The following is a 23145-nucleotide window of genomic DNA, read 5'->3' as shown; positions in this document are numbered from 1 at the left end:
CAGAACTTGAAGGGAGAATGGTTCCATTAATCCATTTGAAAAAAATGTCCATGGTGAACAGAGTCACAAAGTCCAATGTCAGACTTCAAAATGGAGATGGTTTCTTAAAGGTGAAGGCAACAAAGATCTGCTAATATTTTTTGCGTGTATTTATTGCCTTCTTGCACCATCAGACAAGGTTCCTCTAATTCTTGCATAGCTTATCTTCCATTTTATGGCTCCAGCAATATAGAGGGAACATTACAAAAAACAACCCTCTCTCAGTCCTAGAAATCCACCCTCATTTTTCAAGGATACAAACATCTCAACCACTGAAATTCCTTCTCTTCTTCATTAGGAATATGGATAGAACCTGAAAACCAGCCTCCATCCATACCCAGTCCTGAATTTCTATTACAATTTCACTCAGTCTAAACCACACCATCTCACATCCTGCTAAACTGTCACGTTTCAATGGGACCAAAGCACAATTTTCTTTGGATTGGTGCCAATTGGTGCCAACTCTCGCCCTAGGTCAATCACGGCAACATTTCATTTCAAAGAACCAAAATATATAAAGCAGAAAATAGTTGGGATTGGAATTTGGAAGAGGCAATCATCTTTCAAAAAGATTAATCCACTTTAACAGGATTTTGCTTTGAGAAGGCTCCTTCTCTGGAAAAATTTATGAACTATCCTGTAAAATGCTGTTCTCTTATGTAAATGGATAAAATTATAGGCAGGTGTAAAGGCAAAGTTAATAACTGCATAATTTTTTTAAATTGCCTAAAATCAAACAATACTTTTAGGATCCCAATTTCGGGCTGTGGTTAAGCATGTTTGAACCGACTTTTTCTGGTGAGTTTAAACAAGCCTAACTCTGTACTGGATTGTGCCCCCAAGAAGTTTTCAATATGGTTTGAATTTGTTATTTGAGTTTCTGCATGATTGTGGGTTTTGATTTAGGGTTATGTAAGAAGTTTGAGTCACACTTTGTATTTCACTGTTTTCATCCTGTATGCAAAAGTCGAAGTGGTGAAGACAGCAAGCAATTTACTGTATTTTGTCTCTCCATTCCATCTCCATGAATCTTAGGGCAGATCTTTGTATTACTAACTAGTACATATTTACAAACTGATTTTTAATGCCACACAAAATGTGAGCTGAGGGAACCATTCGTAGTGGGGAAGTGATGGGGGGGTTTTCCCTGGAAATACTTCCCAAGGTCATCTTTCTCATGGCCAGGTTTCTCTTCAGTCTTGGAGCCTGCTTGCGGAAACACCATGAGGGGTCAGGGCGAGAACTGGGGGTGGAGAAGTGTTAAGCAACCTTCTCACCTGTGAATCCCTACCTGCACATTAACTTTACAGGATACCCATGGGAGCTGAAAACCCTCTCTTTGTCTCGTAATGGGTAGTTCAGATCTTAGAAGAGAAATCATTATAATATTTGCTTCCTTTTTAAAAAATCCATAAAAACTGCAGGCCTCCGACTCTGTTGTCATTCTGTACCTGGGGGTCCCCTGGACTCCACAAGCAACATTTTGGGGGTGATATTTTGCTGCAATAGAAAGTGGGAAACTAGTCCTGAATCAGCCGAGATTTTCTTCAGAAGCCCAGTCAGGTTCTTTGTTTTAATCTAATCCCTTTTTTTTTTTTACCTCCCAACTGAAATTCTAGGGAGGGTTTTTCGGGGATTTTTTGCAAGTGGTCTTGGTTGGAAAATATTGTCGAAGGCTTTCACGGTCAGAGTTTATTGGTTCTCGTAGGTTATCCAGGCTGTGTAACTGTGGTCTTGGTATTTTCTTTCCTGACGTTTTGCCAGCAACTGTGGCCGGCATCTTCAGAGGAGTAACACTGTCCTTCAGTATTACTCCTCTGAAGATGCTGGCCACAGCTGCTGGTGAAACGTCAGGAAAGAAAATACCAAGACCACGGTTACACAGCCCGGATAACCTACGAGGTCTTGGTTGGTTTCCGTTTTTGAGAGATTATCCAGAATGAGAACAATTAACTTGAATAAGTTTGCAACAGACAGTTCTTTTGTATTTCTTCTAGTTAGGTAGAGGGAATAATGCATTTTGGACCTGGCAACCCTAGCAAGAAAGGTGGGGGGCTAACTGCCAAACACAGCGAAGATGATAAAAAGCCATTGACTGAACATCTTCCCAAGTATTTACAGGACCATTGCCTATAATCACAAATTTGTCATGGATCACAAAAAGTGTAGCTATTCCTGCAGTTCACCAACTCAACACCAAACCCCTGCAAAAGAGCAGGAGGGCAATGCAGATGCCAGCCCTCCCCTCCCCCCCACCACATCTGTAAACATTGCAGATTAATTTCTATCCAATCCATTTCAAAGGGCCTGGAGTATTTAGTAAGAAAAATAATAAAGCAAAGTATCCAGGTTCTGCATATTAGCTGAATTTACATGGTGGTGTGATCACCAGTGTTCACCACACATAGGTGCTCCTCATACACAGAATAAAAAAAAAAATTCCTGTGAATATCTTGAGTTACTTTTTTCCTGAATGGATGCCACCTAGTTTTAAACCGCTTTACGATTTCACAGTTCAGAGGTTGGAGGCTTTTAATCCCGTTTTAGTGCTTTTCAGATAAGGTTCAAACTGGTCCATCACAATGCTCTTTCAGAAACACAGGCCCACAGTAGACACATTTGGTTAGAAAGAGATGCCTTAATGAAGAAAGGGGGTTCTGAATCATGTGAGCTGAAACTTTTATTTTCTTTTTCCCACTGAGCCAAAACACTAATTACAACCAACCAGATGCTACAGTTTCAGAGAAGCACTTATGCAGAAAAAAATGAAATGTGTCTAATTGTCCCAAGATGATTAGATTAGAGGTGGACTATGCATCTGCCCAGTTAAGTTTAAGACCTGTGTCCACAGTCCGTTTTCAAGCATACCGACGGATGTATTTTTAAGTTTTTCCTTAAACAACCACATTAGCATTATCAATTCACTCTAGCTCTTGTGAACATTAGGTATCATATCCAGAGAGCCTACATTTTCCAATATTTCCACTTCCTTCTGTTCTGCGTCACTAGCTTCCATGTCTTCTAAGCCAATACATACAGATTTATCGTCCTTAACAGCTCCTCTGCCTTAAGGTGTAACTAGAACAGACTGAGGGGGGTCAAAACTAAATTGCCCTTTACTAATGAGATGAAGACTCCCATTTGGATTATAACTAGTATTGTGTTGGGGTGGGATCAATACAAATTTATGGGGCCCTTCATCATCATAAAAGCCAGCAGCCAGAGAAGCACAGTGCTATGTGAAGCAAATACTCAAGGTCTTCCTCAGAGCCTTATAAAATCAACTGAGCACAAACTGATATAATTAAAACATTCAGATGCTTGATAATACAGCAAGACATTTAATGTCCTTTTTTGGGGGGGAAAGTTCTGCCATTCAAACCAACTTGCATCATTCTGCATAAATGGTTTTTACTGAGATAATTTTTCGTCTCTTTCTTCTTCAAGTGCCACCATTAGTTTCACTGGTTTATTCTGTTTCCCAAGCACAAATTATTTATAAAGCTAGCTTGATAAATCCATATAATACTTGTGCTTGCCACGTCACCTCCTGAAGCCGTTCCCCGCACACCAAAAAAACAAAACAAAACAAAGCCTTTTGGAGGCTTTTTTTGTGAAACGGGGCCTCATAGAAAAAAGCAGATGTGGCCTCGCTCTTCTCCGCGCCGGCATTCATAGGGCAAAAGGGGACAGGAAGCTTCCTAACGGTAGCTCCTCCCCCCGCCCCGCCCCAGGAAAGCCTTTTGGGACACCAGAATGCCTCCAGGGACGCTGGTACGGGCCTTTACACCAGTGGGATGCTGGCGGAAGGCCCCATTGGCGTCCTGGAGCAACCAGCAACCAGCATCTGGGCCTTCCCACCAGCATTGGGGCCACTAACGCTGGCATAAGTTGCCCGGGTGCTGGCGTGGGGAGCCCAAATGCTGGCATAGCGCCTTCCTAGCCTCCTAAGGGCTTTCACCCTTCAGGCTCAGGAATGCACTGTTGGAGTAGCAAGCAACTGTAGGTTGACAACAAGGATATCTGTTCTCTTTGTGCTTCTTGATCAAAGAGTAAACTGTTGTCCACCACTGCTGAAGATAATAGTTTCAGCATATGTGCTGAATTCAGACTCTCTTCTTCTAATAAAAGATGGCAAGGTATTATAGACATGCTGCACTTTTCTTACATATTGTTGTCTGGACTTTTTGTGCAAGTCTGTTTTCAAGATATCTGAAGATACGCTGTGCTCATCCACAATATAAAATCTTTGTGCCACTGAACTAAGTGAGATAATGGTCCCCAGCGACATATGATGTCAGAACCAAGCTGCCTTCTGTAAAGGATAGGATAATTAATGAGTCCCAGGTTACTGAAGCTCATTGATATGAGACCATACATTTTTGAAAGGAGGTATATTTATACCTTTGAGTTTTATTATTATTTCTGCACAAGAAGAAGAGTTGGTTTTTATATGCCGACTTTCTCTACCACTTAAGGGAGAATCAAACCAGCTTACAATCACCTCCCCTTCCCCTCCCCACAACAAATACCCTGTGAGGTAGGTGGGGCTGAGAGAGCTCTAGGAGAGCTATGACTAGCCCAAGGTCACCCAGCTGGCTTAATGTGTAGGAGTGGGGAAACAAATCCAGTTCACCAGATTAGAGTCTGCCACTCATGTGGAGGAGTGGGGAATCAAACCCGTTTCTCCAGATTAGAGTCCACTGCTCCAAACCACCGCTCTTAACCACTACACCACTCTGACTGTCAATGCTAACTAAATACTCAATGCTAACTAAATACTAAATTTCTGTTCCAGAACACACCAGGCTCAGTTACAACTTTGGACAACAACTTTTATGCCAGTAATATGTCTGGCTAACCACAAGAGTTCTATCAGGAATTTCTAGATGGAGTCACCAACTTTTATCTGGAAGGGCACCTGTGCTTTTGACAGATGTGTGGCAAAATGGAAGCTTGGGTGAACGTCTATGCAGGCATGTACAGTTTTTTGAAGTGTTTTAATCATATTATTGGATGGCTTTTCATCCAAAAATTAGTTAAAAGGTTAAGTCAGCTTCAGGAAAAATGTCACCTGCTGACTTTCTGTTACTCATACAGCTGTTAAAAAGTAGACAGTAATTTAGATGTGCTTCTATAGAACATCTTCGCTGTTAGTTGTGGAAATTGGCTTTGTAGTGTGCAGACCTCTGATAAGTGTAAGTAGAGTTCAGATTGGGACATACGCCAAGTCCATTCAAGATGAAGTATAACAGCTCCATTTAGATGGTGGTCTCTCATGCTACTGGTTCTGCATCAAGTCATGTAACCAAAATTTAAAATACCCAAAGGAGGAGGAGGAGGAGGATGAAGAGGAAGAAGAAAAAGAAGAAGTTGGTTTTTATATGCCGACTTTCTCTACCACTTAAGGGACACTTAAACTGGCTTACAATCACCTTCCCTTCCCCTCCCCACAACAGACACCCTATGAGGTAGGTTGGGGGCTGAGAGAGCTCTAAAAGAACTGTGACTAGCCCAAAGTCACCCAGCAGGCTTCATGTGTAGGAGTGGGGAAACAATTCCTGTTCACCAGATTAGCCTCCGCTGCTCATGTGGAGGAGTGGGGAATCAAAGTCCACTGAGTCCACTGCTCCAAACCACCTCTCTTAACCGCTACACCACACTGGCTCTCTATCTTTTTCTCCACTGATTATCATACTGGATAACAGAAGAAGCTTATCATGGAAAGTGCAAGTGTGCTAAGTCTAACATATGAGCCAGTGTAGTGTGGTGGTTAAGGTGTCAGGTCAAATCACCTCTCTGCCATGAAGCTTGCAGGCTGACCATGGGCCAGTAATTCTCTCTCAGCCTAACCTACCTCACAAGGATAATATAAGGATGAGAAGGGGTGAATGTTGTGTGATGCTTTGGGTCCCCATTGGGAGAGAAGTAAGGTATAAATATATAGATATTAGTTTGTTTCGGTGCTCTGTGTTAATATATAGTAAATCGTTTAGCTTTCAGCAAAGTATGATACAAGATCTTTCCAAAAAGATTTCTGCCATGAGAAGAAAACTATGAGGTTGCTTGCTAGCATGCTGGTATGTTTGCGAGAGTGTTCAGCCTTATTAATCACAATCCACATGCTCAGGGTCAATTTACATTCTGATTGCTACTAGACCATAAGGGCTGACAGAACTGTTTTTGAAAGGCTGAGCCAGCGTTGCGCCCGAGCAGCAGCAATGGCTTCACATTTCTGCCACAGGATATGTTCCGTGAAATACTTCCTGCAGTACTTTCTGCTTGGGACCTACCTCTTTGGCCTGGAGAAGCCTCAGGAACACCTCTAAGATAAGTATGTCAAAGTGGTCTAAATAATTGAAAACGGTGATGCGCACATTTGAGATGCGGCCATCTAATAAAACTGGGGATATATATGTGAGAAAGAATATACAGCTGTTTATACAGCCATCATGTCATTACCTCCCAGTCAATCTAAGTGCTTAATTCATCTTAATGGATGTATTTTGCTTTTTAATGCTAAACGATAAAGAAAGCAATTCTAAGCAGGTCTACACAGAATCCTGCTCAAGTCTATTCATTGGCGCTTACTCCCAGGAAAGTGTCCTTAGTATTGCACTGGAAGAGTTTTGTGACAAAGACTAATAACTTTATGGTGGACAAAGCTTTCACAATCTGATGAAGAGGGTTCTGCCCCACAAAAGCTTATGCCCTATAAATGAGTGAGTCTTCAGGGCAGTCAAAGGGACTCTTTTGGCCAAAACAACTAATATGGCTAGCCTTCTAGAGTTTTCCTTCTAAGCTAGCAACAACCTAGCAGACTATACAAATAATCTCATTGTAAGTACTAAAAGAATTGGGGACTGTGAGGCCACAGCTGTGATCTCAGTCATAATGACTAGATAACATGAATACCTATAAACATCCCATGATGGGTCAAATCATGCCTAATATTAAATCCTATAGAAAATACTCTCTGACAAAAAAAATCGTTACTGCCTTTAACAGTCTTCTTTTCAGCAGTAAATCCCACCTTTTATTGAAAAGAGAAATATCCTTTACAGTTTGATTTTTCTGGGCTTGTGACAGCTTTTCAATACACTGCAAGAGTCTCATTACCTTTCTCCTATATCACATACGAGAGTCACAGATTTCTGGAGAGATTCATTTATATGTTTTAAGATTAGTAGTGGATTCATTTCAGTAGGCAGGGAAGGGAAGGAAGGAGCATATAATGTTAGAACTCAAATAATACCAAGCAGTTTGTGTTGCTGAGGTATTATGTGAAGTCTCACTAGGGGTGATTACTGGTTCTAGCAACTATCACTTATTTTAGGGGACAGGTGGGGAATGTCAAACATATTTTCATTAAACACAAAAGGTCCTCTTTGTACAAGAGATTTTTAAAGCCCTTTAATATAATGAGGAACGCTGTGTAAAAATCAATAGAGTAGTATTAACTTATAAATACAAACTGATTTCACTTTCAACCTTTGTACAATATAAATGACCTCAGATCTGGATTATTTGGACACCCAGGAAGAAGTGGGAGGTAATGTATGGGGAGGAAAAAGAACTAAAAATAGGCTGGGGTATGTGTAAATGATTAAAAGTAAAAAGTCAATGTAAATTGAGTCTAATTCACGATCGCAGTTTGTATTGTCCATGCCAAAACCCTCATCAGCCAAAGTGGTGATATTGATATACAGCCCTACCCATTCACGGCATGGATGTGACTCTTAATAAATAGGACGTACAGAGTCATATTAGGGACACATGCAAATACCTAATGGATGAACAGATCACTACTTGTAAAAGATTAATGTTTATGCAGAAACAGATTTTGTTTTAGAAAGCTTGATTTTCTCATGCATTGCTGCATAATGATCCATTTGGAGGACAAAAGTTTGTAATTATGCCCAAATCAAAGCCCAATGTAGGTTTTTTCCATTAAAATGCTTTAAGAATCCATTGCAAAGCAAGCTTGATTATCCCATGTGTATAAATCACTTCATGAAGGCAGTAGGTTTTCTACTACTTCTATTAGTTTTTATCTCGTCATGCATACTTTAAATTGCACACAGATGCAACTTTCTACTTTATCTTTTCTCTTTGCTAATCTACTATAAACTAAAGTGTGCATATTGGGATCGTAGTGCCTTCACATCATGACACATGCCATTAAGGAATTCAATTTAGTAAGAGTCCTATTAGATTAAATGTACTTTGTTCAGATAAAGAAAGCTTTGTCGCTTCATTAACACTACGAATGAAAAAACAGAGTGATCTTTCCTGAAGCAACCTGAAAAACAAAATCAAAATGAAAAAGGCATGGAATCTCCAAGAAATATGAAATGTTAGAGAATGCAAATATTTAACACCTTTTACAGTGCAATCCTAAGCAAAGTTACATCCTTCTAAATCTACTGAAATCAATGGACTTAGAAGAGGGTAATGCAATTTAGGATTGCCCTGTTAGTTGCCAAGTGAAATCCATCCTTCCTGTTCACCTGTGCTTTTAACCACATGTAGGAGCAACATAATCACTTCTGTTTTATACTGGCTGATGAACTTTTTATTGTATTTGAATATTTTTAAAGTAGAAAAGTAAGCAAGAAATCTCTTAGACAGATATTGTAGATAATTGGGTTTGCACTGTTTAAATTTAATCTTAAATGGGTGTAGTATTCCACCACCATATTTTCACTCTGCTTTTACAGGTGTTTTACAGAAAGCAAAGCCCAAGGCACAAGACATCAATATTATTATAGCATGGCATGAACACTAATTTCATACACAATGGTTGGCCACATGCCAAGAAAGGCATGAGATGACTTTAAAAAAGCAGAGAACAATCCCAAGTAGGTCTCCTCAGAATTGTTCTCAAGTCTGTTCTGTTGGGCTTACTCCCAGGAAAGTGTTTTTTATAATTTTAATGAAAAGGAATGAGGTTAAGTATGCTTAGCTCTGTGGCCATTATCTTACAATCCTTACAACAGACCTGTAAAATAGGCCAGAATTATCATGATAAAGCAAATGGGGAAGGGGTGCAGAAAGTGTAGTGGCTTGGGGCAGCTTAGCAAGTTCATGGTTGCTGCCAGGTTTGAATCAGGGTCTTCCATGATGACAGCTCACATGCGTAGCCCTCCTTTTGTTTTTTGCCATCAAGTCACAGTTGACTTGTGGCAACCTCATAGGGTTTTCAAGGGAAGAGACAGGGTTTTCAAGGCAAGACACAGAGGTGGTTTGCCATTGCTTGCCTCTGCGTCACTACCCTGGACTTCCTTGGTGATCTCACATCCAAATACTAACCAGGGCCGACCCTACTTTACTTCCCATATCTGACAAGATTGAGCTAGCCTGGGTTATCCAGGTCAGGCACTTAGCTGTTACACTACACCAACTCTCTCACGATTTTTAATGCCACTTATTAGACTACTCCTATAATTTGTTCCTAAGCAACTGTTCTAGTGGGTTCTGTGACAAACTGAGACTATTTCCACGTAGGTTACTTGCCCAGTGTTCTTTCCTGTTTCCCCCACACTTGTGCACCTCCTGGGTTTCCCTCAGCTTTTCTCCAATCTTTTCCATATACCTGCTGCACTGCAAGTTTTGGGAAAGATCGCAGCAAAGCGTGGATGACTGCCATTTGGGTAGGAAAATTCAATTTTTTCCATTCCTGCTCACCTGGCAGCCATTCTCCCTATCCCTGTGCTGACCATTCCCCCCATCATCAGTGAGGGGCTTTTGTTTTTAGAGTTGCCAACCTCCAGGTGGTGGCTGGAGATCTCCTGCTATTACAACTTATCTCCAGCCAATAGAGATCAGTTCACCTGGAGAAAATGGTCGCTTTGGCAATTGGACTCTATGGCATTGAAGTCCCTCCCCTCTCCAAACCCTGCCCTCTAGGCTCTGCCCCAAAAATCTCCAGTTTTTCCCAACTTGGAGCTGGCAACCCTACCCTGGTGTCATGAAAAATGGCCTGCTGCTGGGGGACTAGGGCAGGGAATCTGAGGTGAAATTTGCCATGTGGGAAGCCCCATTGCTACTGTATTTTATTGGCAGCTATAACAGTGATGGGGAAAACACACAAGCCTGTTCCTATGTGGGAAACACCAGAGAAAACCTCTTGGGAACAGGGGATTTTAGTGATAGCTTTTTGTATAGCTAGACTTTCACAGTTAAATGTGTATATTCTAGGGCATTGCCATCGGTATGTTGCAGTTTACTCACACTGCAATCCTAAGCAGTGTTAACACCCTTCTAAGCTCATTGACTTCAATGAACTTTGAAGGATATAATTCTGCTTAGGATTGCACTGAGGAATACTTAGCAAATGAGGTCAATATGAGAGAGCTGGTGTGGTGTAGTGGTTAGAGCATCAGACTAGGATCTCAGAGACCGGCATTCGAACCCCCACTCTGTCGTAGAAGCTTGTTGGGTAACTTTGGACCAGTTACACACTTCCAGTCAACCCTACAACACAAGGTTGTTGTGAGGATAAAACAGAAGTGAAGAAATGGTGTAGGCCATTTTGGGTCCACACTGGGGGAGCAGAAATATATACAAAATGTTGGCCAAGAGGTAGCACTGGAAGAAGAAGAAGAAGAAGAAGAAGAGTTGGTTTTAATATGCCGATTTTCTCTACCACTTAAGGGAGAATCAAACCAGCTTACGATCACCTTCCCTTCCCCTCCCCACAACAGACACCCTGTCAGGTAGGTGGGGCTGAGAGAGCTGTGACTAGCCCAAGGTCACCCAGCTGGCATTATGTGTAGGAGTGGAGAAACCAACCCAGTTCACCAGATTAGCATCCACCGCTCATGCGGAGGAGTGGGGAATCAAACCTGGTTCTCCAGATTAGAGTCCACCACTCTTAACCACTACACCACGCTGAAACAAGACATTTGAATATCTCAGCCTTGGGCCCCTACTCAAATATACTCAAAGTAATTTATTATTGCCAGTGCTCCTGATTTCACCCAGATTCAAGGGTTCTTAGGCATTATCTTGTATCATTTATTGTAAAGTGGTACTGTCTATTTTTCAAGGAGATGTTTTTTTCTTTTATGTTTTCTACAGCAGGAACCTTCCTAAGTGATTAAAATGACTGTGTTAGAGAGGTTAGGCTCTAATTTTAGTGTCCACCTAGGAGCAGGAGACTTGGGGTCAGGCCTCTGCTCTGCCCTGGGTATATGCTGGTAGAAATCATACGGGCACCCTCAGAAACCTACCAAATAGGAATAATTACATTTTGCCTCAAAAGATTATTGTGGGAATGAACAATTAAGTGCTTTTACTACCCTTCCCTTCTAAATGTGTCCATAGAAATAACACTACTTTCTCCTGTTTAATGCTGCCATTATTATAGTAAAAGCAATGCTTTTTTTTTCTTCTCAAGGCTTGTTCTGTTTGGTAGGCTTTTATATTTAACTTCTCTCTCTCTCTCTCTCTCTCTCTCTCTCTCTCTCTCTCTCTCTCTCTCTCTCTCTCTCTCTCTCTCTCTCTCTCTCTCTCAAATGTATTTTTGTACTGGTTGACAAATATTGAGGATGACCCTAAATGAGATTAAATGCTAGCTCTTCTGTTCTCGACATATCTCAGGATACTGCCAGATACCAATCATAGTGATTGAATCATTCTGAGTCAGGGGAGTTGGTCCAGATAATGCCCAAGTGAGTCATGATGTCTAATTCCTTAAAAAGGGCCAGAAGACCTGCAATGTTAATTACATTATTGCAGCAAGTAGAGGAATACCTAATGGAATTGGACCATCCAGGAGAACATATTTCAAGCCTGTGATGGACGTAGCAGAATGCTCTGTCCTTGCTTGATGGTACATTCTTTTTTTGTCTTCTTGACACAATTCAGACATCATGCTGTGCAGCAGATCCAGCTGCAAGAATATTAATATAAATGTGCTTGGTGGTTTTCAAAGTTTTTGCTTTCAGAGATTTCGTTCTGCATCAGTCTGTCCGCTAAGAACACTCCTCTGTGTATGGCAAAGGATTCTGGCACATCCTAAGGGGCGTGGTTCGCGCAGAGAGACAGGGCAGGACTATTGGTTCAGTGTTGTTATTCCTGAACCAATTTTGAATTCACAGGCAGCTCTTAAAGCACTTTTGGGCCTCTCTTCACACGGTGGTGGAGCACATGTATGGAAAAAAGTCTGTCCATTTTTAAGGTGCTTGTAACAGATATCTAAATCAGTTGGTGCCCATGCAGAAAGGTGGATTTACTACTATATTTACTTTTATTTATTTTATTTATTTACAGTCACTAAGACTCATATTAGAAAAACAATGCAATAAAAAGTATAAGACATACTATAAACATACAGTCTGATGCTGCAATTGCAAGCAGCACAAATAGTCACAAAACAGCTCTTTGACATTTCAACCTTATTGTACGTTTGTTGCCATCTGTGAATGGATTGTCCCATCTCAAACACATTTTTTTAAAACTCCATCCACCTTTGTCCTCATTTAGAATGCCTTCCCTCCCAACCCTCATGCAGCCAAAGAGAACGACAGTTGTGTTTCAATTTTATTCAGTCCTGACGAGGTGCCTAGAGATGATAATGGGATGGATGAGGGCCAATTTCAGTTCAGTCCAGACAAGACTGAGGTGCTGTTGGTATAGAGAAGCTGCTCAGGGACTGCAAAGCCAGCCTGTCCAGGAAGGGTAGGGTTGCCAGGTCTCTCTTCACCACCGGCAAGAGGTTTTTGGGGCAGATCCTGTTGAGGGGGGGTTTGGGGAGGGGAGGGACTTCAATGCCATAGAGTCCAATTGCCAAAGCAGCCATTTTCTCCAGGTGAACTGATCTCTGTTGGCTGGAGATCAGTTGTAATAGCACGAGATCTCCAGCTAGTACCTTGAGGTTGGCAACCCTAAGGGAAAGGTTGCATTCCCATGAAGGAGTAGGTTTGTAGCTTGGGAGTGATACTGGATCTAGGCCTACAGTTGGAAGCTCAGGTCTCATATGTTATAAAAAAAGAAACAGTGCCACTCAATAATTGAAAAATACAAATAGCTATACAAATAGCTATATTCTAAACATTAAACACATCAACTTCAACGACAAGGTGAACATATGCAATATCTACAAATACACACATATACAAAAGCATAAACAGGCGAACAACGCTTCTTTGTACAGCTTATTAGCTATCTCCAAACAGAAGGAGCAAAGGAGTCCAAATGAAACGGAATATTCTTCACTTCCAGAAGAAACAATCACTCCAAGGTGCTAGACGAAAACGAAGGTGAGAGAAAAGGAGGAAACGCTATTCTGGATATGTGTACAGTAGCTCTTTCACCAGAGCAAAGCTTCATCATCCTCAAAGTTACAGGATAAGGCATGTTTTAACTTATATATATTTAACGTTAAATTTAAAGTTAAAGTTTTTCCATTTTTTTATATAATTTTAATTTTACTTTTGAGCTCCCACTGAAAATGGAAGGCTGGTATCAAGTCATCTTGTAGCTGCCTTTGAAGATGGTCCAGAAACTTCAGCTCATTCAAAATGCAGCAGTAGGGGTTGTGGGTTGTATCAGGGGTTGGTTGCAATGATCATATCGCCCCTGGGTATGATTCAAATGGATTGGGGCCAGAGTACCTGAAGGACAATATTCTCCCTTACTGTCCAACCCACCAGTTAAGATTCGCCTCTCATGCCCTGCTCTCTGGGCCCCCATCTTTAGAGGTGAGGAGGATGGCAACTAAAGACAGGACATTTTCTGTGGTGGCACCTCAGGAACAACCTCCTCTTTGAGGCTTTCCTGGCACTTACTTTACTTTCTTTTAGGTGCTAGGCTAAAACATATCTTTTAACCCAGGCTTTTAATTAGGTGCTCTATCATATCCCTTTTTTAATGAACAGCTTCTGTTTTGTGGGCAGTTTTTATGCTGCTTATATCCAATGGCTTGCATTTTGAATGACCTATTTTTTATATTATGGTGATTTTAATTGTAAGCCATCATGAGCAGGGCTCTGAAGAGGCACCATAGAAATATCCTAACTAAATATGTATAATGTACAGTAAGACATTGCAGCTCATAGATCATTTCAAAAACAGAGCAAATGGTAGGCTTACTGTAATGAAATGAATAATTTAAAAAAGGGACTATTAACACCTAAGATGGTTTTGTGCTTTTAGGAAGGGCTTGCTTGTAAGTTTCAGCTCTACAGGAATGCAACATCAAAATTGCAACTGCGGTCATTTTAAAATGTTAGAAATGAATGGTTCTGAAGCTGCCTGGAATTGGTTAGAATTTACCACATTTGAAGAGCTGCTCCAAAAGGGGAGCAAGGTCTGCACTGAGTCTCAAGGAGAAAGCAGATAAGTTATGAAGTAAAACAAACATATAGCGGCAAGCAAGTGGGCCGCCTTTTGCAATGGACCAGATAACTCCTCCCTTCCAGACCAAATTCGTTCTGCATAACAGCAGAGGAAGGTTTCCACCCTGCATGAACTCATAGAAATCAACCCTCAGCTAGCCTTTCTGATGATGGCAGGGGTATTATGGGATTACATCACGTTCTCATTGCAAAGCAGAGTGGGCCAGCATCTTGGATAGGCAATAAAGAGTATATTTTCCCCATCCTACCTGGAAAAGTATGATAAAATTTACCATAAGAAATGCATAACATATCAATGGTGATAACTAAATGAAAATCCATTGGTGCTGATTAATGCATTTGCCAGTGCCCATGTGATTTCAGGTAAGAGGACAACCTAGAACACAGCCAGAACTTCTTGAAGCTATGGGAAGTTTGTCCACTACTGAGGAACCTTAATACATTTCGAAGGAACCCTTCCTCAGCACCACACACAGTTTGAAATCACTGTGTTACGTTGACCAAGATACTATTTTACCATGCTCAACAGCAGGTAACATTGCCCTGCGCTATTTGGGATGACATTCTCCTGAATGAACGTGCTTGACAGCATGCTAGAAAGTTTCCTTGATCATGACTGATAGGTCTGGTAGGACACCGACTCAAGCAGTATTCTTCATTATTCATACAGACAAAGGGCAGACTTTTCTGCATTCATCAAAAACAAACCTGTCTCCTGTGCTAGCGGCAGGGCTCAAGAAGGAAACTTACCTCACAAAAACATAAGCTAGAAACATCTTCCAAATAACAAAGCAGCCAGCTGCGATAGGAAAATGGTCATCTAGGCTTTGCAAAATGGGTGCTTTGAGGAAATATAGCCCTTTGAGAGGTCTACTCGGGTTCTGCTACTCCTGTAGATGACTCCATTTGTCTTTTCCTCACAGAATTTCTATTGTTCATCCTTAAAAATCTACAATGGGGATCCTTGTAATTCAAGTAAATGAAAATTTGTTTAATTACATTCCTGTGTTAGCTTTTGATTCCCCCGTTCATTACAAAATGCAGCTGCAAAGACAAAACAGATGGTTATATTAAATAAACCCGAAGTCTTTGTTGGGTTAACCCATATGGAATCCTCAGTATATTCCTAAATACATTTGCAGCACAATTCTGCCTATGTTTGCTCAGTTCTTCAGTCACTGGGTGTGACTCCCAACCAAGAATGCATAGCTTTTCAGTCTTAACTTTCAACTCCTTGCTGGTTTTGAAGGACGATCCCAGATGTGGTTGCATTCAAGCTGGAAGCACTCATGAGACATGGTGAACAAGGGCTTATTAGTATGGTTGCCAAGCTTTTATTAGGCCTGCCTTTAACATCAATATGGCATATATGGGAAAGCTTATCCCGGCCTGGAAATAAAGTGATGGGCATTACCTATTTAAATTCATAATTGGGATATATTTAAAGACAGAAGGATAGGCTCAATTTTTGAAATATTAGCAGCTAGAATCATGAGCACCAAGTGGTCTCCCCCACCCCCTCCAATAAATAGTCCTCACAATCTACCTGCTCTGAAGTTCCTTTGAGTTTAGGAAGCATCTTTACCAGGTGCCAGTTCACAGCTAATCAAACAGTACTCTGTACTTATTTTCCTGCAAGACTAGCAGTACATTCCTGAGATTTCGGCATTCGGGGATGGCTCTTCTCACCGCCAGCATACCCGGGGTGAATGCCTCCGGGGATGCCGAAACGCCCTCCGGAATGCAGGTGTGAGCCTTTACGCTGGTGGGATGCTGATGCTCTGGGGCGGTGTTGCCATGGCAGTGCCCGGCGCCCGGGCCTCCATGCCGGCGCTGGGACCACTAATGCTGGTGTAAGTATCCTGGGCACCGGCGCAAGGGGCCTGGATGCCAGCGCAGTGCTTTCCTGGCCTCTTAAGGCCTTCCGCTCTCGAGGCTCAGGAATGCGCTGTCAAAGTTCTTATAAACAAATTAATGAATAATCAGTCTCTCAGCATCCAATAGCCATGAGAGCCAAGTGGAACTTCCATATTCAGGGACAATGGATCCAAGACTGAAGTCACACATCCATGATCAACCATAGGAAAAATGAAATGCACCTCGTAAATCAGCTTTCCTGCCTGGCTATCGCTCCAAGAATATTGGAAACTGGCTTTATGTTTTTCACCAATTATTATCTCTAAATTTTACACCTAAATTCTAAACTTTTCATTATGTTTGTATAATTAAAAATATGTGATCATTGAACAAAATAAAATATTTATAGCATTTTACAAAATATAGCATATGACCAGTTAGGACTGTAAATAGGCTTCGCTGCCTGATGTAGCAAAAATTGCTTGTAAGCTGCAGACTACTGAAGCATGGCTCCTATAACTAGACAATCCGTCTTTGAGTTATGTTTATTTTGACAGTTTCAGACAATGATTTCACCAAGTCTAGCATAAAAAGGCCACTTTTGCTCCTGGATGAATCTTAATCTTGTGTAAGGAGGTGTTGAGAAGGGGGATCATGATGCTTAACACACTAACAATTCTATCCTGGGTATTTCTGAAAAAGCTCTCAGCCTATCGAGTTTCGTCCTGTTTCATCACAATATAATACTTAAAAAGAAACCATGTGAGATTTAGTACACCAAAACATGAGAGCCTTGCCCTTAGATATTAAATGATCACTCCTCTTTCAATCCAAATTTCATTTTAAGAAATGAATAATTTTATATAGTTCAGGGGTTCTCAACCTTTTTTTGCTTGTTTAAAAACATTTTCTTACATACACACAGCTTACCTCCAGTCAGGCAGTGAAAATCTTTGTACTGCAGTGGCAGCTGCTGCTGAAGCAACATGTTTTAAAAATCTGCACAGCCAATTCGATCTCCAGTGGCCAATCAGAAGTCCTGCTGGGCAAAAGCCCTTCCCACTTCCTAAAAATACTTGGCAGGTACCAGAAAATATGTCTGTGGGCATTCATTGGCACCACATTGGGGGACCCCGATGTAGTTTATCACCCCTTTTGTGAATTCCATTATGAAAGTCAGTAATCTAAGAGACACAGAGAAATACTTTTTCTATGAATAAAGCAATACTAAAAATCTACACACTCGTTTCTGAGTTTAAAAAGGAATCTTAGGCTGTTACCGCACTAGGTATTCCTAGTGATGTATTAAGAGTTTGAAAATGTTATAAAAAAACATTGCTTTAAAAGAGTTTTTGGATGCCACAGCTAAAAAATGGTCGGAAGACGTCTTCACAGCTAAAGGGGCCAAACAAAGTGCGAACGGTATTTTTTATAACAGTTTCAAACTCTTAATACATCGGTGGGAATACATAGAAAGTGCGAACAGTATTTCTTATAACGTTTTCAAACTCTTAATACATCGCTGGGAATACCTAGTGCGGTAACAGCCTTTGTTACAGTGCGTGTTTGGGGCGAAACCCAATGAGATTGGTATTTCTGAGTCATGGCGTGACTTTCCCTACCACTTTTCACTACTGTCATGATTGCAGACTTTCACTTCTAAAATGCAGTGAGTTAGTTTGGGCAACCTCACCACTGGAATCCCACAGGAGAAAAAAAAACATTGGGGTGAAGGAGGAGTGATTTGAGATGCTGAAATGAAAGGGGGGGAAAGAGATCAAGAATTCCTACTCCAGGGATACATCACCCCCTTTCCAAGGTGTTTTCCCCCCATTGCCCAAGGAGCTGCCTTATACTGATTCAGAGTCAGACCATTGTTCCTTCAAGGCCTGTATAGTCTACTCAGACTGGTAGAGGTCCTCTGTAGCCTCAGGCAGAGGTGTTTTCATATCACCTACTTCCTGATCTTTTTAACTGGAGATTGAACCTGGGACCTTCTGCATGCTCTAACACTGGGGGGGGGGGGAGAATGCCAGGAAATAATCCTTCACAATTTTCATGTAATGTATAATTAATCCCTCTGTAGTTTCTACCAAGGATTCCAAATCAATCCCTCCCGAACAGACTAAGGCATTAGGAAGGAGAAGGTGAAAATGTGATGTTAGACCAGTCACCTATAAAATATTACCATCATCTACTGCTTTGTTGTCCTCTGCTGTAATAATGTTATGAGAGGACATTTGTACTTGCCGTATAAATAGGCATACTAAAATGTTTTGCTTTATCAATTTGGAATTAAATTGCTAAGTTAGTAGAAATCATTGGCGCTTTATGAAACCTGTGAAATTTTAAAATGCTTTATTAAATGCACCAAGGATGTATATTTTATATTTTTATGCTGGCCTTTAGCTGTAATAAAGATGATTTGATTTGCACCAAGGATATCATTTCTGACACTCATTTTGGTCTGTCCCAAAGTATTCATTTTTCAAAGTAACAATTAAAAAAAAACCACCCTATGCTGTTTATTCTGAGGCCCTTTCTGAATTTGTGCCAGAAGAGCTATTAGCTGTGATTGAATGCAAAAAAAAGCCAAGATGAAATTCTCCAGAGAATGACGCGCAAGAGATGCCTTTCCGCCCTCGACCCATCAACCATAATGAATGATCGGCACAGTGCATGACTGTGGCAAAGACAGGAATAGGAATACTTTGGTGTAATTCACTCAGTTCTATGTGGCAGAAGCAAGTCGTAATATTTTTCATGCAGCTATTCTGTCAGGTGGGGAGGGCAGAATCTAACAGAGCACAATTCATTTTGCAAACTGACTTCACTTCAGCCTGAGAAGGCATTTCTTTGAATTAATAAGATTTTATAAAAAAAAAAAGATTTCCGCAAGCATAAAAGGTAGCTTTAGGAATCATCAGTAATGGCTTCTTTGGGATGCAAATGCTTATTAGCAACGTCATGGTTGTTTTTCTTCTTCCATATAAGTGATAATGCAACTTGCAAAATTAAAACCTGTGCAGAGCATAATGTATTTAAGAATTACTGAGCTGTTAGGGCAAGGCATATGACTAGCTCAGAGGGAAATTAACTGGGTTTATATGAGGTAGTAAAGTTACCATGGGTGATTTTTCATTGGCTTTGCATGACAGGGTGACAGTAGGGATTTACTCTGTCAAAGGAGATGCCTGAAAAAAAGAACTGCAAACAGGATCCCAAAGTGGTAAGGAACAGCTCACTACACATGAGAGCGTCGTCACCTCGTCCTCCATATTTAAAAAGGGAGGATGTGGGGAGGGGAGCAGGAAAGAATGTTTATTGCATTCATTGAGGGGGAATGGTGTATGTGTAGAGACCCTTTTCTAATGACGGGCAAGGCAAGGCAAGGTTCCAACTACAGGCCAGCTCTCCGTCGTCCTCTCCATTCCCTCCCTTGTCTTCCAAGTGGCGCCCTTTCCCGTGCTTGGCTGCCAGTCCTTTGGCCCACCCCATCTCATCTACCACCCCCTGCAGAACAGAAGAAGGGGAAGTGACTGGGAGCTGCCTATTTGTTCCTCTGGCAGTCTGAGGAGGAGTGAGACAAGGGGTTCTCCAAGCCTGCCCAAAGACAGCCCAGGCTGGGGCTGCTTTGCCACACACACACACACACACACACACACACCGACATCTCCAGAGGCCAGCGGCTCATTCAGAGCCAAGCCTGCTTTCAACATAGAGGCACGGCCCGTGGGTCTGCTGAACTCAGCCAAAGTAGGTACTTCAGTTAGGGTTGTCAACCTCCAGGTACTTAGTACAAGAGCTGCTACACTTTGTATCCCTTGAGGAACCTGTTACAGCCTTTTGTAAGAAGCTGTGCATCTGGTCTGCTTTAAAATTCTTGAAACTACTGTACTACAGATTTTTATAAAACTTGAATCAGGCAAGACCATGTATCCATATGAGGAACTTGCTAATTTTCATTGCAGTGAATACATACATTTATGGTGAAATATGTGGGACTGAAGAGGACTCCGAAGCGATCGTATCCCAGCATTCCACCTTGTTCTTCAGTAACATGAACATCCATTGAACATTTATTTGCGTTTAGGACACGAAAAAAATATGTGCCTAGATTGCTGTACATGCTTATGGCAATTTATGTACATAGCACTTCAATGATATGAATTGTCACTTCTGTATTTAGCCCTTTGCTGTTGTTGTTTGGTTTTCCAATACAAACTGTTTTTGCAGATATCCAGCATATTCTTGTACTAATTTCCTAACCTATGGTAACAGTACAGAGATGTTTATTTTTGTTGGAACCTCCAGGTACTAGCTGGAGATCTCCTGCTATTACAACTGATCTCCAGCCGATAGAGATCTGTTCACCTGGAGAAAATGGCCGCTTTGGCAATTGGACTCTATGGCATTGAAGTCCCTCCCGCCAGTGGCAAAGAGGGACCTGGCAACCCTAGCTTCAGTGGAGCTCTCGCACGGGCTGGACAGAGCAAGAAAACCAAGGCAGTTTTTACCTGTCTCCTCCCCCTCCCCAGCAGACCCCTTTCCCCCTGACATGAGATTAAACACGGAGCCACTGGGATGTGGGCAAGTGACCATTTTTGGTGCACTAGCCTTACCCGAGTGTTTACTGACTGGACCCTGGCTCAGACAGTTCTGGGGGTGGAGGAGTTGCGGAGAGCCGTGGCTTCTAGTTCAATTAAAATTAAAGAATCCCCAACAGGGCTGGTGGGAACTGGTAACGTATTAAAAAACCCCACCACAGCCAATTAAAAAACAGCGTTGTCAGGGGGGAGGACTCAGAAGCTCCGTATTTCACTGGGGGTGAATAATTGAGCACAAGGTATTCCTGTAATATCTTCAGGGCAAAAAGCCCCCATGCATACAGTTTTGAGAATTCAGATCAGAAAACTGTGCAGACCCAGCACAAACTTCCCCTGCATAAATGGCCCCTATGTGTGAGGCTACTGAAATTTTAATTAACGTTGAGGGGAAAAAACACTATAAGTCTGCCAAGGCATTTTGGCTCATCTTTTGAAGACAGTCCCTAAAGTTCATCTTGTAAGCAACCAATCATCCTTGCTTTAATGGTTTCCAGTGGCTATTCAGAAACTCAGTTGGAAGGAACCAACAGCCTCCAATAGCCCTTGTCTGTCATTTGTTTTACTTCACCCCCTAAAATATAAACTTAATCATTCATTGCCAAACCTCTCTTATTTTAAACATGGGACAATGCTAATTTTAAAAAGACATATTTATTCCTAATCCCCAGTGCCAAACACCTCAGAATTTGAAAGAACGTGTGAATCCAAATCAAAATGTGCATGTTAGCTCAATCTCTGCTTTTAAACAACCCCATGGAGCCTGTGTATGAGGATTTTCCACTGTACTCACATGAATTTGTTCTGTAAAAAGAATAGCTGGGCACCTTTAATAACTGTTAAGTGCAAGTTAGCTGAAACATCGGTAGCTCAGGACAATTGCCTGCTATTAGTGTGCTAGGCCATACTGCTATGCAAAAACGCCATTTGCTGCTGACAGAAGGGCCTGGTTTAACTTTACTGAAAGCATCAGTCAATGATTAAGGGTTGCATTTTCAGAGCTATTCATGGTTAATATTGGGAGCCACCTGCCCTGTTGAGCACAGAGCTGATTACTTACCCCTTGATGTTTCCTAAGAGAGCTGGTATTATAGCTATTTTTAAAACTACACAGAGACCAGTCGTTTTAACCTACTGTGGAGCTTTTGCTGCTTTTAACACTACACAGAGGATGTTCTATGTGATCAATAAAAATGCTGTTGTGTCCCTTGTTTCAATCTCAGATCCTTGATTTTGCTTGTGGGGATGTGGGGGATGGCAAATGAGACACATATTTTAGCCTCGAATCAGGCTAAAGACAATTGCTGTTTGTATTATGATTTCCCATGTGCCTGCTTAATTTATGTATGGATAGCTGCTTTCTCCTTTATGCTTTCACTTAAGAGAATAATTTTGTTTGTGGTTTAAATCACACTCACCTGGCAGGCACTCAAATGCTTTCCTGCTTCTTGGTTAGATTTAAGTTTATATAAAAGGCAACCAAGCATCTTTGCAATATTTTAATTAACCCACTCCTTGGAGAAGTGCACTGCGCTGAGTTATATTTTATCTATCAGCTCCACTTCTTTTTTTCTCCTGGGTCTTCCCCGCAGCCTTCGGCACCTGAAATTTCCCCTGGGTGAGCTATTCATCCATAGAATCTGTAGCTCATAGAACAACAGAGGTGGGGGGGGTGGAGGCTGATCCCATTCCTAGCCACAAAGGTTCACACTAGGAATAAATTCTATCAGAGCAAAAACAATTCTTGGGATGTACTGCCAGAGAATGTAAGAGCAGATCAAGACTGCGTGTGGTACACACTGCCAGAGATTGCTTTCCCAGCAAAACTGATTGGTGGATTTCCACCCACCCGCCTTAAGCATATGTCACATTTTACTGACTTTAGCCTGCTTCAGCTAAGACCACTGTAAACTAACTAAGGATGAAGAAAGACATGCATAACTTGAGCAGTTAGGCCACGGTGGACTCACCTTTTTTGGACGCACATTTAAACTTCCACTGAAATCATGCCCAAGAACAAGCAGTTCTCCCTGTTTGCAAGTGAAATTGGTTGTGGAAAGTACTGATTAGCTGGCCCTTGTCACAAGCATGAAGACACTTCTTCCCAACTATCCATCCTATTGATTGGCTGGCACTCCTCCTCCCCGCCCTGACCAATTCAAGTTGATTAATCTACCAATTAAGTCGTACAGCTCCACTTATTTTGTTAAACAAAATGTAAGATAACAATAAAAAAGACCAATATACACCCAGTAATAAAGCCCAGTATGAATTCCAAGGAC

The sequence above is a fragment of the Euleptes europaea genome, chromosome 16, assembly GCF_029931775.1.
Source record: "Euleptes europaea isolate rEulEur1 chromosome 16, rEulEur1.hap1, whole genome shotgun sequence".
Taxonomy (NCBI): domain Eukaryota; kingdom Metazoa; phylum Chordata; class Lepidosauria; order Squamata; family Sphaerodactylidae; genus Euleptes; species Euleptes europaea.
This window is presented reverse-complemented; position numbering follows the sequence as displayed.